The sequence below is a fragment of the Rutidosis leptorrhynchoides genome, chromosome 1 (assembly GCF_046630445.1).
Source record: "Rutidosis leptorrhynchoides isolate AG116_Rl617_1_P2 chromosome 1, CSIRO_AGI_Rlap_v1, whole genome shotgun sequence".
Lineage (NCBI taxonomy): Eukaryota > Viridiplantae > Streptophyta > Magnoliopsida > Asterales > Asteraceae > Rutidosis > Rutidosis leptorrhynchoides.
In genome coordinates this window covers 692610448-692628942 of record NC_092333.1, presented here as the reverse complement: position 1 = coordinate 692628942, position 18495 = coordinate 692610448, and the positions used below count along the sequence as shown (strand labels likewise).

Below are 18495 nucleotides of genomic sequence, written 5' to 3'. Positions count from 1 at the left end.
GAACGCCTAAATCAAGAGCAGTCTCCCGAACAACTTCCATAATGTTGTTCGCCTCCTCCATTTCGTCATCCGAACCTCTTTCCACCTGTCGCTGAGGTCCCTCGTATCGATATACCCGATTACGTCTCATCAATAAAACCTTTGCACCCTGATAGACGTGTGAACTTATAGTTTCACCTTCGTCCTCTATTTCTACCATTGGACCCCCTCGGTTCTTGTCAACACCTAAATACTCTCCAATGAGAGTAATGAAAATACCACCACCTATAATACTCCCCGATTTCATCCCCCCAACTACATTAGATAGATAATAACCAACACAATAGGGAATGTTAACGAAACTCCTCGGGTCTCTAATACACTTAAGGTAGAATAAATCATTTAAAGTCAATTTCTCCTTATTCTTACCCCTTTGTGTAATTGTGTTTGCTAAGAATCGATGTATCACCCGGAGTTCAGCTCTATCAATATCTAAGTATGTATGTCCCCCACCAGCTTGAAACTCATTAAAATGGGACATACGCCTCCAGACGGCGTTAACATTAAATTCCCTATCTACCCTTTCTCCTTGGGCAATCAGGCCATTACAGTCTGGGCTCAAAAGTTCAGCAGGGGTGTAAATCTGTAAGGCCCTGGCTAAATCTATCATGGACATTCTGTACATGCGTCCACCTAATAGAAATCTAATAAAGCTTCTATCATCTAACCTCTTAACAGCACTGTTTAACTTAATAGTACTAAGTAATTCTATACACCATTCCCTATATATGGTTCTACGAATGGAAAATAGGCGCATCCAATCGTTAAACTGAGAATTACCATACCTTTGCACCAATAATTCCCGAATTGGTTCGGCAAGGTCAACTGTTTCCAAAGGTACCCAGTCAATTGCCTTGGGCATTTCAACACCCTTAAAGTAGAGAATGTGCATGTTCTTTTGATAATCTGGATACTCTATCCAACATCGATCAAATCTCAGATTTGGGTGTAATTGATCTTCATTAATGTCTGAGCTCAGAATCATTTGATGTGGAGCGAATTGACGAAACTGATTCATGAATAATTGATCTTGATCGTGATATGGAATATGTTGATCCTCATGTTGTTCTTCTTCTTCTTGCACTTGTTGTTCTTGTTCATTAAACATTTCCGGTTCGGGCTCTGGTTGTCTGGACGATGATGCACCGTCCGTATCTGTATTTCTCTGCAAAACACATTAAACACAAAAATTGTGCATCCAAATATGCATTAGTGTTAGCAAAATAATAACTTGAAACAATTATGATGACATGTTCAATTCATAACACATTTTATACATATTTTCCTAACAATAATAATTCTACACTTTTACATACGAAAATGTATACAATGTTTTATCACATTTAAACTCTTAAACATGTCAACAATAATCATTATAGCAATTAAACACTTATTACATGGCATTCAAATCAAACTCATGTTCATTTTCATATTTCGTCAAGTCTACACTTTTTCAAATAAGTACATAAGAAAATGTTCATCAAGTTTTTAATCATTCATCTCAAATTATATGCCAAACTAATCACTACTAGCAATTAAACAAGTTTAAATTGGCCTTTACATCAAATTATCCAAGTTCATGAATTTTTTTAGACTTAAAAAGTCTACTTTAATTCTCAAAAACATGTTTAGGCTCAAAGTTTGGATCAATTAACTACCTAAACATGTTACACTACTTAATTTAGCAACAATTAATGACAAAAATCGGCCATAACCTGTTTATATCAAAAAGCCCCAAATTACTCAAGAACACAAACCCTAGATTCTTAAAAATTTGAAGTTTTTAGCTTCAATCCATGTTAAATAGCTTCAATCTAGGATATTCATGCATAATATAACAACAATTTAAGTCTAATTACACTAGAATTTAACAAAATCAAAATATAAAATTTATAGCTCAAGAACACAATAATTCGAATTTAAAGAGATTAGGGGTGAAATCTTTACCGTGTTCCTGAAGGGGTTGAACCTACTGAATCTAGGCATGATTACTGTGAAATTTTTGCAAGAAATTTGGTGAAAATTGGTGAAAAATTGAGAGAGTTTGGGAGGTTTTCGTATGTGTTTGTGTGTGTTATTGTGACAGAATACCAGCGACTGGAAAACTTAAAAATTAGAAAAATACTATTAATTTTTACAAGGAAAAACTATTAAATACGATACAATTTTACACAAGATATTTATTTATTTATAGAATGGATATACTTAAACCTTGCTACAACACTTATAGGCAGTGTACCTAATCGTAAAGTAGTGTAGTTTTTAGTAAGTCCGGTTCGTTCCACAGGGAAATCTTTAAACAAAGCTCAACGCTATATTAGTTTACTTTTATAAAAATACAAATATATATATAAGTAATATTATTATTATAAAAAGGGGGTTTTTACCGTTTAATGACCGGTTTGTCGATTTTAAAACTTTAGTCGCAGTTAAAACCTAATGTAAAATATTAAATAAATAAAAGACTTAAATTAAAGCGTAAAGTAAATAACAATAATGAAATTGCGAATAATAAAAGTGCGATAAAATAAACTTGCGATAATTAAAGAGTACGATAATTAAAAATGCGATAAAATAAATTAACAATAAAAATGCGATAATTAGAAGTGCAATTAAATATAAAATAAAGGAAATTAAATATGAAATAAAAGAATTATGCTTATTTAAACTTCCGTAATCATGATGTTCGACGTGTTGATTTTAGTTTTATGCCCATGGGTTAATTGTCCTTTGTCCTGGATTATTTAATCTGTCCGTCTGGTTTTTGTCCATAACAGTCCATCAGTCATAAATATAAAATGCGAGTGTCCTCGTCAAATTATTATTATACCCGAAGTTAAATATTCCAACTAATTGGGGATTCGAATTGTAACAAGGTTTTAATACTTTGTTTAATGAATACACCAGGTTATCGACTGCGTGTAAACCAAGGTTTTACTACTTTGTTAACAATTACACCAATTACCCTTGAATGTAATTTCACCCCTGTTTTAATTATTCTAGTGGCGATTAATCCATTCCCGTGTCCGGTTAAATGAACGATTATTCGTACATATAAATACCCCGCCCATCGTGTCCGATTGAGTGTATATGGTAATTTATAGGGACGCCCAATTGTAAATCTTTATATTAACATTAACAAACTTTCATTTAGTTAAACAAATATAAATCCCATTAATAGCCCATAGTCTAATTTCCACAAGTGTCGTTCTTTTGTCCAAACCCCAATTATGGTACAAAGCCCAATTACCCAATTTTAGTAATTAGCCCAATATCATGATTACTTCGTTTTAAATAAGCATAATAATAACTTAGCTACGAGACATTAATATAAAAAGGTTGAACATAACTTACAATGATTAAAAATAGCGTAGCGTTACACGGACAGAATTTTGACTTACACCCTTACAACATTTGCTAACATACCCTTATTATTAGAATTATAATTGAAATTAAAATATAAATTATAAATATAAATATAAATATATACGATATATTGAGAGAAAGAGATATATTTTTTGTGTGTTTAAAACTCGGCAGAAAACTGGCTTTATATAGGACCTGACCAGCATTTTCACTCCATGCGACTCGCATGGATTTTGTGCCTCTGGCCATGCGAGTCGCATGGCCACCCTGGATCCAGCCAAATTGCTTTGTTTTCTTCTTGCCGACGTAATATAATAATAATATATAATATATAATTATATATAATTATATATATATTATATTATATTCTTGTGCATAGTAGACTAGATATTTTTGGTCCGTTGCGTCGGGCGTTTCTTCTTGGCTCAGGTCCCGGTTCCGGATTTTCGGACGTCCTCGCGTACTATTTTATATCGTGTACTTTGCGTCTTGTAACTTGTACTCTTGTTATTTTGAGACGTTCCTCATCAATAATTTGAACCTTTTTGATTGAATCTTGTACTTTTTAGCTTTTTGGACCTTTCCGTCTTCAATTTGTCGAATCTGCCTTTTATCTTCACTTTTTAATATTTAAACGAATAGTGCTTGTAAATCGAACAATATCAACTAAAATTTTGTCTTTCTTGGGGAATAATGCTGTAAAATATGTGTTCATTTTTAGCCTTATCAATATTCCCACACTTAAGCGTTGCTTGTCCTCAAGCAATATAGTCTTGAAACACTTGAATCACTTCTTTATTCTTCACACTTTGTACATAAGTGACTTCAATACAGCGGTATAAACAATGATAGTAACGATGTGGTTTAAAGGTGGGTGTGTCTTTTATAGTTGCCTCGGGTTTAGGTCAACGACACTTGCAATCAAATAGCCGATTTACTTTCGGTTTCCAAAGCAAAGTGCACATTTGAAAGGTGGTTTACAGTCCCACATGACTATAAAAATTTAGATCCTTAAGGAAATTGGATCTTTATGAAAACATTTGATCTTTTGAAAATTCAAGCTAGATTTTACCCTAGACAAGTTTTCTGATTTGATCCATCATCGGTGTTGCAAAATATATCTGTGGATCAATATTTTGGCTAAAACTTTTAGGCTCGTGTAATCCACTGCTATCCCTGTATCGGAAAGCACACATCCAGTTTACTTGTTCCGTATATTACCTTTCGGTAAACTACCGTCCGGTTGTAAAGGAAAGCGATGAACAAGAAACTGTTAAGGCAATGTCCAGTGACATGCAGATGATTATGGTCTTTTTAACGTGTCGGATGCTAGAACTATCCTTGGTAGGAGCAATAGTAAAGATCATCCTATAATTTTTCGGTCTGGCACAAGGTCCTGTCTCCGACCATGCTATGCAACCACCGTTCTTACGGTTGACACCCGATTTGGTTCAGGTGACCTAATGAATTCCAGGTGAATTCCTAGGATTTTACGTTCAATGGTAATGAACGCATTGAAAATGGATTTTCAGAAAACAAATTGGTTTGTAATTTTGATCAAAATATTTTCTCTTTCAAGCTCGAGTTTAGATATCATTGAATTCCATGAGTTTGAATTCTCAATCTTTAAGGTCAATCTCAAGGATTGAGTAATATCAGTCTTAAAAGCTGATTTTTAATCTTTAAGGAGATTATCCTTTCTGGGGATCTGATTCATTAGTCTTATCCAGCTAATTTGCATGTGCCCCCCATTGTACGAGATAAATCCTTCTCATGGTTAGGATAAATCTGACCTCTTGGCGACCCTGTTTAATGCTGAGGTCCGTGGATTTCCTGCTGATTTTAGAGATGACTTTTCTAGATTTTTCGTCAACCTACAGCTGGTCTGGACGACAACTTCATGACCTAAATCAAGAAGCGCGTGTCTTTTTCGGAAGACTTTACTTCCTTTTAATGATGGAATTGATTCATCGTGTAGATCCATCTCTCTTTGATAGTTTCATAGGATAAAACAGTTGATTATCGTTCAAAACAAAAGTATTTTCAATTGTTTGTACAAAAATATGTGATATACCTAAACCTTGCTACAACACTATAGGCAGTGTACCTAATCGTAGAGTAGTATAGTTTTTAGTAAGTCCGGTTCGTTCCACAGGGAGACGACTTATTTTACACTATATTTTAAACAACTATATTTGTACAAAATATATATTTTTATATATAATAATAATAAAAAAAGGGGTTTACCATTTAATGACCGGTTTGTCGATTTTAAAACTTTAGTCACAGTTAAAACCTAATGTAAAATATTAAAAATAAATACAACTTAATTTAAAGCGTAAAGTAAATAACGATAATGAAATTGCGATAAATAAAATTGCGATAATTAAAAAGTACGATAATTAAAAGTGCAATTAAATATGAAAATAAAGAAATTATGCTTATTTAAACTTCCGTAATCATGATGTTTGACGTGTTGATTTTAGTTTATTCCCATGGGTTAATTGTTCTTTGTCCTGGATTATTTAATATGCCCGTCTGGTTTTTGTCCATAACAGTCCATCAGTCATAAATATAAAGTGCGAGTGTCCTCGTCAAATTATCCTTATATCCGAAGTCAAATATTCCAACTAATTGGGGACTTAAACTGTAACAAGGTTTTAATACTTTGTTTAATAATTACACCAGGATATCGACTGCGTGTAATCCAAGGTTTAATGCTTTGTTAACAATTACGCCAAGTGTCCTTGTACATAATTTCACCCCTGTTTTAATAATTCCATAGACTATTAATCCATTCCCGTGTCCGGTTAAATGAACGATTATTCGTACATATAAATATCCCGCCCATCGTGTCCGATCGAGTGTATGTGATTATTTATAGGTACATCCAATTGTAAATCTTCATATTAAATTAACAAACTATCATTTAGTTAAACAAATATAAAGCCCATTAATAGCCCATAGTCTAATTTTCACAAGTGTCGTTCTTTTGTCCAAACCCCAATTATGGTACAAAGCCCAATTACCCAATTTTAATATTTTTAGCCCAACATCATGATTACTTCGTCTTAAATAAGCATAATAATAACTTAAGTACGAGACATTAATTTAAAAAGGAGAACATAGCTTACATTGATTATTTATCGCGTAGTGTTACACGGACAGAGCTCCGACTTTAAAACCCGTAAAATAACCTTTGCATAACCCAAAACTAATCTAATATAAAACTAACCTATATTATATATATATATATATATATATATATATATATATATATATATATATATATATATATATATATATATATATATATATATATATATATATATATATATATATATATATATATATATATATATATATATATATATATTATACTAAACAGAGGGAGTAATATATATTTTTGTGTGTGTTTTTTTTTTCTTCTTTACTCGGCAGAAAATGTTGCAATTTATAGAACCTGGCCTGAAATCTAGAGTCATGCGACTCGCATGGAAATGGCCTTCTGGCCATGCGACTCGCATGAGGACTAGGGACAGCTCACATTGTTTTGGCTCCTAGCTTGTCGACATAATATAAAATAAATATAAATATATAAATAATTAATATAATTATTTATATATTATATTTTATTCTTGTGCATAGTAGACTAGATATTTTTGGTCCGTTGCGTCGGGCGTTTCTTCTTGACTCGGGTCCCGGTTCCGGATTTTCAGACGTCCTTGCGTACTATTTTATATCGTGTACTTTGCGTTCCGCCACTTGTACTCTTGTCATTTTTAGACGTTCTTCATCAATAATTTGAACCTTTTTAATTGTATCTTGTACATTTGAGCATTTTGGACCTTTCCGTCTTCAATTCTTTGTTTTCGCCTTTTGTCTTCGCACTTATTAAATATAAACGAATATTACTTGAATATGGAACAATTACAACTAAAATCCTGTCTTTCTTGGGGGATAATGCTATGAAATATATGTTCCTTTTCAGCCTTATCAATATCCCCACACTTGAACGTTGCTTGTCCTCAAGCAATACAGTCTTGAAATAAAAACATACGAATCACTTCTTTATTCTTCACACTTTGTACATCAGTGATTTTGATAGAGCGGTATAAACAATGATAGTAACGATGTGGTTAAGGTGGGTGTGTCTTTTATAGTTGCCTCGGGTTTAGGTCAACGACACTGGCAATCAAATAGCCGATTTACTTTCGGTTTCCAAAGCAAAGTGCACATTTGAAAGGCGGTTTACAGTCCCACATGACTATAAAAATTTAGATCCTTAAGGAAATTGGATCTTTATGAAAATATTTGATCTTTTGAAAATTCAAGCTAGATTTTACCCTAGACAAGTTTTCTGATTTGACCCACCATTCGGTGCTGCAAAATATATTTGTGGATCAATATTTTGGCTTAAAACTTTTAGGTTCGTGTAATCCACTGCTATCCCGGTATCGGAAGCACACATCCAGTTTACTTGTTCCGTATATTACCTTTCGGTAAACTACCGTCCGGTTGTAAAGGAAAGCGATGAACAAGAAACTGTTAAGGCAATGTCTAATGATATGCATTTGTTCATGGTCTAATTAACGTGTCGGATACTAGAACTATCCTTGGTAGGAGCAATAGTAAAGATCATCCTTTGATTTTTCGGTCTGGCACAAGGTCCTGTCTTCGACCATGCTATGCAACCACCGTTCTTACGGTTGACACCCGATTTGGTTCAGGTGACCTAATGAATTCCAGGTGAATTCCTAGGATTTTACGTTCAATGGTAATGAACGCATTGAAAATGGGTTTTCAGAAAACAAATCGGTTTGTAATTTTTATCAAAATATTTTCTCGTTCAAGCTCGAGTTTAGATATCATCGAATTCCATGAGTTTGAATTCTCAATCTTTAAGGTCAATCTCAAGGATTGAGTAATATCAGGCTTAAAAGCTGATTTTTGATCTTTAAAGGAGATTATCCTTTCTGGGGATCTGATTCATTAGTCTTATCAAGCTAATTTGCACGGTGCCCCCCCATTGTACGAGATAAATCCTTCTCATGGTTAGGATAAATCTGACCACTTGGCGACCCTGTTTGATGCTGAGGTCCGTGGATTTCCAGCTGATTTTAGAGATGACTTTTCTAGATTTTTCGTCAACCTACAGCTGGTCTGGACGACAACTTCATGACCTAAATCAAGAAGCGCGTGTCTTTTTCGGAAGACTTTACTTCCTTTTAATGATGGAATTGATTCATCGTGTAGATCCATCTATTCTTTTTTTTCATCGGGTAAAATAGTTAATTTAGTTCAAAACAAAAACACCTGCAATAACTTTGTACAAACATGTGATAGATAGTTTTTTTAATTGAATAACTTGGTACATTCTCCCCACACTTAGTTTCTTTCTTTGCCTTTTTATTCTCCTTTATTCCATTTTAAATGAATTCAAGCGTTTTAGGTTGTTTCTCAATTTATGTCCTTTTAGAGGTAACGATAATTTCGGTATTAACACCTAATTTTCATCGTTCATAAATATGTATAAACATGATTTTGACTTCATTTAGTTGAAATTTTTTCAAATTTTCACAAAATTTGGCAAATAAACCAAGTGTAAAATCCGAGAGAATTTATAACCCTTCCCCACACTTAAGATCATGCAATGCCCTCATTTGCATGAAATCAGACTCTAATTATAAATTCATGAGGGTGATTAGTGTAGAAAAGTGATTAAGAATACCTAGTTTGTACTTACAAAGCTCGTCGAATGATAGATGGCGCGCCTCACCGTTCATTCCTTCTTGTTTTATCACACATGTTTTTCTTCAAAAATGGTTGCTTTTCTGAACTGTTTGCTAATTTTTGAAAATGCGTATTTTACCCTAAGTTATCATGCATGTTTATTAACGAGTTATGCACTAACCCGAACCCCTAATTTAACGTTAAGTGGGGTTAGACTTCCCCACACTTTAGCTGACGATATGTGAAGTCGGTGGAATAAGTTCCACGAATTAAAATAGTGAGCCAGTTATTTATATCTCGGGTGGTGTATAATATATCAATGGGTTTAAAGTTTAGACTCACCCGAACGTCACTACTTAATTCTTTTTTAAGTGTAGCTTTTAGTAAATGGATATGTCTCTTTTCTGTTTCTTGGTCAAATGGATCGATATACACCGACATACATTCTATAGGTCGGACAATTCCTAATATTTTCTTCCTTTTATTCTCGGGATCAAAGTTTTCACCTCTATTACCCAATTGGGTGAAATCCGAGGTGTCATTATCTATTACAGCTCGTAGTTCATCTTGGGTAGATAACTCGTCTATTGAGAATATTGGGTTGGAAGGTTGTGGAATGGTGAATTTCGGTTTGGCCTTGGGGGTAAAATTTTCAACGTTATCGTTTTCCCAAGAGTACCAATTTGTCACCCTTACTTTATCTTTATTGGTTGATGGATTGATGCTTTCGTCAGTAGAGGCTAATGTGTCGATATATTGTGAAATTGGTAAGATTGAATAAAAAGTATCATCGGGATAGTTGGTGATTTCGGAGCTCTCGAATTCATCAAAATTCGATGATATGAGATTTTCTTGCACAATACTCCTCAGATCAACAGGTGTGTAGTCTGATAGAGTTTCAGCTTGCCGGTTTACAAACTCGCTCATTTGTTCATTTTGAGCATCGAGTTCTTCGAGTTTGATTTTCATATGATCTAAAGAATTTTCGGACACGTAATTTTCCTCGTCTTCTGGTTGTTGAGTTTCGATAAATTCTTGGGAATAATCCCAGTTTGAATTGCGTTCTTCGTAATCGCTCCATTCAGGTTCTGTGGGTACGTAATTTTCCATAGGAACATAATAGTAACATTCCCATGTTGAGTGATAATCTCCACAGATTTCACAACCAGTTATTGTTTCGTCGTTCGCGATCCAAGATTGACTGACCGAATTGTCATCAACACTCATTTGAGAGTATTGATTTAATTGATTTCGGAGTTCAAAAAGAGTTTCCAAGGCTTTGTTTTCAAATTTTTCCATTTTATTGCGATGGCCAAATTTTAGCTACAATGTGGTGCATTCACGAATTATCCTATTAGTTATAAAAAAAATAGAAAAACTTATCTAAGTTGTCCAATTAATAGACTTTTCTGATTTTTGCCCACGTTTCGAATAGCCAAAAGATGCAGCAGGTAGCCAGGACCCTTTAAATCGGAAGCCCACAACTAGCCACTAACAAATCCAACTATTACTACGAACCAGAAAAATGTCAACGTCCATTAATTTAACCACTTAAATAATTTTTCTTTCCGTTTGAGAATTAGATAAGAAGTAGAGAAAATTTCTAAGTCCTAGAAAACTAAAGCGTCGAGAAATAAGAAAGAAATAGATTGCGCGTCGAAAAGTGTCGAAAAATAAAAAGGTAGAAAAATAGGCGTCGAAAAATAAAAATAAGAAAATAAAACGTCGGAACTTAAAAGTCTAAAAACTAAATCTAAAAAGTTGTGCCTAAAGGTATTAAGGCTTAGAAGCAATTCTATAGGAAATCCGCAATTACTTAAAGGCACTAAAATCTATTTAAAACTAAAGCGAAAAACGGCGTCGCAAAATTCTAAAGCACCTAAATCTTAGTCTAAGGAATAAGCACTTAAGGGATTTTACGGCAATGCCTAAAAATTCTAGAAATAAAAATGAAACTACGGCAAAAACTAGACTTAAAACTAAGCACGAATGATAAAAATACAAAAATTACGCTAAAAATAGATAAAAGATACAAAATATAAAGGAAAATAAAAAGTTGATAAAATTATATATTTTTATAAGAATATTATTTTTATATTTATATTATAAAAGTATTAATTTTAAATAAAATAAAACTAATTATAAGTAATAATAACTAATTAAAAACTGAAATATAATAATAATAAATAGATTAGGGTTTATAATAATAATAATAATAATAAAATCCGTAATAAATGCGAAATTAGGGTAGAATGGTGGCCTGTCAGAAGACCTCATGCGACTCGCATGGGTTTATGCAGAAGGGTCATGCGAGTCGCATGACCTGTTGGTCCAGTTCAAATGGGGGTCAAAAAATGACAGGGTTATAAATTCTCTCGGATTTTACACTTGGTTTATTTGCCAAATTTTGTGAAAATTTGAAAAAATTTCAACTAAATGAAGTCAAAATCATGTTTATACATATTTATGAACGATGAAAATTAGGTGTTAATACCGAAATTATCGTTACCTCTAAAAGGACATAAATTGAGAAACAACCTAAAACGCTTGAATTCATTTAAAATGGAATAAAGGAGAATAAAAAGGCAAAGAAAGAAACTAAGTGTGGGGAGAATGTACCAAGTTATTCAATTAAAAAAACTATCTATCACATGTTTGTACAAAGTTATTGCAGGTGTTTTTGTTTTGAACTAAATTAACTATTTTACCCGATGAAAAAAAAGAATAGATGGATCTACACGATGAATCAATTCCATCATTAAAAGGAAGTAAAGTCTTCCGAAAAAGACACGCGCTTCTTGATTTAGGTCATGAAGTTGTCGTCCAGACCAGCTGTAGGTTGACGAAAAATCTAGAAAAGTCATCTCTAAAATCAGCTGGAAATCCACGGACCTTAGCATCAAACAGGGTCGCCAAGTGGTCAGATTTATCCTAACCATGAGAAGGATTTATCTCGTACAATGGGGGGCACCGTGCAAATTAGCTTGATAAGACTAATGAATCAGATCCCCAGAAAGGATAATCTCCTTTAAAGATCAAAAATCAGGTTTTAAGCCTGATATTACTCAATCCTTGAGATTGACCTTAAAGATTGAGAATTCAAACTCATGGAATTCGATGATATCTAAACTCGAGCTTGAACGAGAAAATATTTTGATAAAAATTACAAACCGATTTGTTTTCTGAAAACCCATTTTCAATGCGTTCATTACCATTGAACGTAAAATCCTAGGAATTCACCTGGAATTCATTAGGTCACCTGAACCAAATCAGGTGTCAACCGTAAGAACGGTGGTTGCATAGCATGGTCGAAGACAGGACCTTGTGCCAGACCGAAAAATCAAAGGATGATCTTTACTATTGCTCCTACCAAGGATAGTTCTAGCATCCGACACGTTAATTAGACCATGAACAAATGCATGTCATTAGACATTGCCTTAACAGTTTCTTGTTCATCGCTTTCCTTTACAACCGGACGGTAGTTTACCAAAAGGTAATATACGGAACAAGTAAACTGGATGTGTGCTTCCGATACCGGGATAGCAGTGGATTACACGAACCTAAAAGTTTTAAGCCAAAATATTGATCCACAAATATATTTTGCAACACCGAATGGTGGGTCAAATCAGAAAACTTGTCTAGGGTAAAATCTAGCTTGAATTTTCAAAAGATCAAATGTTTTCATAAAGATCCAATTTCCTTAAGGATCTAAATTTTTATAGTCACGTGGGACTGTAAACCGCCTTTCAAATGTGCACTTTGCTTTGGAAACCGAAAGTAAATCGGCTATTTGATTGCCAGTGTCGTTGACCTAAACCCGAGGCAACTATAAAAGACACACCCACCTTAACCACATCGTTACTATCATTGTTTATACCGCTCTATCAAAATCACTGATGTACAAAGTGTGAAGAATAAAGAAGTGATTCGTATGTTTTTATTTCAAGACTGTATTGCTTGAGGACAAGCAACGTTCAAGTGTGGGGATATTGATAAGGCTAAAAAGGAACATATATTTCATAGCATTATCCCCCAAGAAAGACAGGATTTTAGTTGTAATTGTTCCATATTCAAGTAATATTCGTTTATATTTAATAAGTGCGAAGACAAAAGGCGAAAACGAAGAATTGAAGACGGAAAGGTCCAAAATGCTCAAATGTACAAGATACAATTAAAAAGGTTCAAATTATTGATGAAGAACGTCTAAAAATGACAAGAGTACAAGTTGCGGAACGCAAAGTACACGATATAAAATAGTACGCAAGGACGTCTGAAAATCCGGAACCGGGACCCGAGTCAAGAAGAAACGCCCGACGCAACGGACCAAAAATATCTAGTCTACTATGCACAAGAATAAAATATAATATATAAATAATTATATTAATTATTTATATATTTATATTTATTTTATATTATGTCGACAAGCTAGGAGCCAAAACAATGTGAGCTGTCCCTGGTCCTCATGCGAGTCGCATGGCCAGAAGGCCATTTCCATGCGAGTCGCATGACTCCAGATTTCAGGCCAGGTTCTATAAATTGCAACATTTTCTGCCGAGTAAAGAAGAAAAAAAAAACACACACATACAAATATATCTACTCCCTCTGTTCAAGATGTAATATATATATATATATAATAAATAATAGATTAGATGTATATTAGATTAGATTGGGTAATGTAAAAATCAGTTTTATGGAATTCTAAGTTAAAATTCTGTCCGTGTAACACTCCTTTGATTAATCCCACTGTAAGTTATGTACTTCCTTTTTATTTTAATGTCTAGTAGCTAAGTTATTATTATGCCTATTTAAAACGAAGTAATCATGATGTTGGGCTAATTACTAAAATTGGGTAATTGGACTTTGTACCATAATTGGGGTTTGGACAAAAGAACGACACTTGTGGAAATTAGACTATGGGCTATTAATGGGCTTTATATTTGTTTAACTAAATGATAGTTTGTTAATGTTAATATAAAGATTTACAATTGGGCGTCCCTATAAATTACCATATACACTCGATCGGACACGATGGGCGGGGTATTTATATGTACGAATAATCGTTCATTTAACCGGACACGGGAATGGATTAATAGCCACTAGAATAATTAAAACAGGGGTGAAATTACATTCAAGGGTAATTGGTGTAATTGTTAACAAAGTAGTAAAACCTTGGAATACACGCAGTCGTTAACCTGGTGTATTCATTAAACAAAGAATTAAGACCTTGTTACAGTTTGAATCCCCAATTAGTTGGAATTATTTGACTTCGGGTATGAGAGTAATTTGCCGAGCATTTTATAATTATAACCGATGAACTATTTTGGTCAAAAGCCGGATAGCTTTCAAATAATTCCAGGCCAAAGGACAATTAACCCATTGAACTAAATTAAAATCGGTACGCCAATATCATGATTATGGAAGTTTAAATAAGCATAATAATTATTTTATTTTATTTATTTTACGCACTTTAATTATCGTCATTTAAATTTTGTATTAGATTTTAATTGTGACTTAAAATATAAAATCGACAAACCGGTCATTAAACGGTAAAACCCCACTTTTATATATTATTATATATATATTTTTATATTGTTGTACAAAAATATTTATATAAAAATAAGTGTTTCATAAGCCCGTCTCCCTGTGGAACGAACCGGACTTACTAAAAACTATACTACTCCGCGACTAGGTACACTGCCTATAGTGTTGTAGCAAGGTTTTGGTATATCCCACTCGATAAATAAATAATTAAAACTTGTCATAATTTGTAGCATTCTGCATTAAAAATATATAACTATTTCGTACACCACGCTACAATCATCAATGGTTTAGGTGATCGACCGACCACTTGTATTAAATCCTTCTTATTTTCGTGGTACCTTGCATATATCCTCTGATAATTACCTGCGTTTGTTACTCATGTCGCATGCTAATTAATGTGTAGGATTTGATTGAGGATGTAGACCCACTATTAATAAGCATGCAGTTGGGAGGTAAAATGTTGGATGAGTTATTTGACGTGTACAATTCGTACGTTAGCATGCTCATAAGAGCACTCCCAGGCTCCTTGGAAGCCGAAGAAGTGAACTATGAGGATTCTGTGAATAAACTAGTTAGGATAGCTGAAGCTGAAGCCCATCAAATGGCATTGTTTGCAAATGCAACCTTGTTAGCTGATGAACTATTATCTTGTGCAGCCATGAAACTTACCCCCACAGTTCAAACTATTTACAAGGATGACCCTTGTAGAAATCGACAAAATCAACAAAGGGAATGGAAGAGGCGTCTTGCGAGCATATTAGATAGATTGAAAGATATCATCTGCCTACAACACGCTCTAGATATCTTTCTTACAGAAGATGGCGATATCGATAGTCATCTAACTCATGCTTACATGTACTTAAACATAGATCGGCTTGTTGAAGATGTACAATGGTTTCCTTCTCCAATATTTCTACTTTTAGATATATGCATTATTATATTATTATTTTTTTGTAAACGAGTAACCCTCCTATGAACGAGCACATTGGTTTCCCCCATAGCAGGTAAACCTCGGACATCGGGAACTCAGACATCACCCCGATGTCAGGTAATAGCACCTTCCACTGTAAATACTTAATTAAGCTCAAGAGGACATTGCGAAGGATTGAACCCGAGACCTACAACTTCACTCGGAGTCTTGGTGGCCACTTGAGCACTGCCTAAGTGGTTATATGTGCGTTATTATATGTGTTGATATTGGTTGAAATAGATCATTAACGTTATTGTTGATTTTTAGGAAGTGTATGCAAAACTTTACAGGATGTCTGCTATAGCAGCAGAAATGTTTGTTGGCAATAAGACTTACATAAACTGTCATCTTATGTCTTTCAGAAGGCCAAACCTTTTGGGATGGTATCAAAAAAGGACCTGGTCTTCAACAGGTATGTGAGAAAACGTGGGCTTATCTTTCTTCTTGCTGGGCTAGTGTATTACTATATCACATTTGACATATTTCAGTTTGGGAATTTGTAGTTTTATTTAGATATGAAGTTTGTCATCTTCTTTGCTTCCCAAGGGCATTACTTATCTCGAAATTTGAATCAAGTCGTGAACAACAACAACAACAACAAAAACCAATACCACATAAGTGGTGTATGAGGGAGGTGAGATGTAGACAATCCTTCCACTATCTGAGAATAAAGACAAGTCATTTCTCCACCCAGAGTGAAAACACTCTCAAAAGTAGATATAGTCATCCCTCTCTCTATTCGACGACAGATATAGAGATTGATTCAGAGTGGACCTCCGGCCAATAAATAGGAAAAAAATTTTAAAAAATAAAATTGAGACGCCATGAAAATGGTAAAATCAAATTTCCATGAGTTTAAAATCATGCCTGAAATTTAATTTAGGCTCTAAGAGTCAGCCAAGTCGCCAATAAATCGACGCTTGTTGTCGAATCAAGTCGTGAACAATAATATTAATAAAGCGCTTGCAACTTTCTCTGCTACGGGAGTGGATCCTAATAGGTTAGTGATTATTGCAACACTAAATCATGCTTATGTGATCCTCTGAAATTATTGTATTAGAAATTTGAAAATGATTGATTCTGTGGCAGTGTACTTCTTAAAGATAAGCGGTTTGCTGATATATTTCAAGATGCAATAATAGAGATTTTGAGCAGGAAGCCAAGATTAGTGAGTAGTGAACGGGATCTAAGCAACTAAAAAGACCCCTATTGAGACGAGGGTTTTAGCGGCGACGACGACGACGGCATAATGGTCACTAGTCATTTTCCTTGATGAAAAATCCACTAATTCATGAAGATTTACGGTATATAATGTAAGAAAGGGGAGAAAAAGTAGTCGTCGATTTTGATAATTACTGTAAAAATTAACAGTCAAAATAAAAATATAAGAAGTTTATAAAAAATAGACAAAATTGAACCAATGGTCCATAATGTTTGTGTTAAATAGCATGGTAGACCTTATTCTTTTTTTTTTTGGCGTAGATGACCCTAAACTATCATGCTTTGGCACCAATGGCCCAACCACTTAACTATGTTACTTTGTTGACGTTAAAACTCATAACGTGCCAAGCACATGAGGGCAAATTAGTCACATGCATTATATGAGTTGCAGAGATATTCACGGACCAGGCACGTCCTTTTAAACACACTATTTTCTAGTTCATTCGATCGTTAGTTCCCAAACTGTAAACCCTAATTTTCATAGCAAGTAGAAGCAGATCAATCAAAATCCAAATTAAGGTGGTTTTGTGTTTGTGTGGTCGAATCGATCATCTTGCGTACCCGTCATGGACTGCTCAAGCATAAGCAACCAATGTTACTCCTTACTTTTGGAACTTGTCATCCTCGACTCTCTATTTTGTCCCAATCTCTAAATCGATTCGATATTCTTCAAATTGCTCCATAAACCCCAGACGTAAGTAACTAATCATTTAAAAGATCATTCTATTATTCTTATTTAGCATAAATTATAAATTATAAATTCTAATATTTGTATCACATCTAATTGATTCGTTATATAGATTTTTTGTGTCTACATTCTGTGTAGAATCAGGTGCGATGGAGCTGTCAGTTTCTGACTTACCGGTGATGTATACACTACTTTCAAATTCACTTATTGGCGATCAATCTGTATGGAAACCTGCTGAATCTACACTTGGTCAGTGTGAAAGCTTGCCAGGGTTTTGTTCTTGTCTTATGGTATGAATTATATCGTAGTAGTCGATTCCGAATGTAGAATGTAGGAGGTGTTTACATGTTAGAATCCTAGTACATATGGAAGTACAAAAGCTACTGTCATTATTAATGAAGGTGAATCATAGGTTGTCATGTGTGTTGATATCTTTTTTGGTGCAAGAAGTGATAAGTTCAAAAGCTACTAGCACATATGGAAGTGATATGTTTTTTGTGTCGTCGATTTTATGTCTGTCCCATTGCGGTATGCCATTTAATTCGAACAATAAGGTTGTTTTTTACTTTTTTTTTTGTTTGTTTGTGATGGACCTGCAATGTAGTCTATTTCAGGGTTCAACTTTCAGGTGTGTTGGATGGTTTGATCCGAACGTTTGAAACTGATAAATTCTAGGGTTATTGTATGCAAAGAATGAAATTGAAGACAAAGCTGAATATACAGAGAATCTTGCTCGAAATTTGAAGTTTGTGTTGATTATGAGTTGGAATTTGTTTGTTATTATTATAATTTTTTTTTTTTTTTTTTTTTTTTTTTTTTTTTTTTTTTTTTTTTGTGATTAATTGGTTCAAGTTTGCTATAGTTACTCTACTTTTGATCATCTTTAGTGCAAGTTTGGTTCTGTAATAGGTTTTTGATGTAATGTGATAAATGATCA

General features: G+C 33.9%; 1 pseudogene; it reads left to right on the top strand.

Annotated features, from left to right (window-relative positions):
- Positions 1–16847, top strand: part of LOC139852574 (exocyst complex component EXO84B-like) — a 53202-nt pseudogene extending 36355 nt beyond the window's left edge.
- Positions 16848–18495: the final 1648 nt, after the last annotated feature.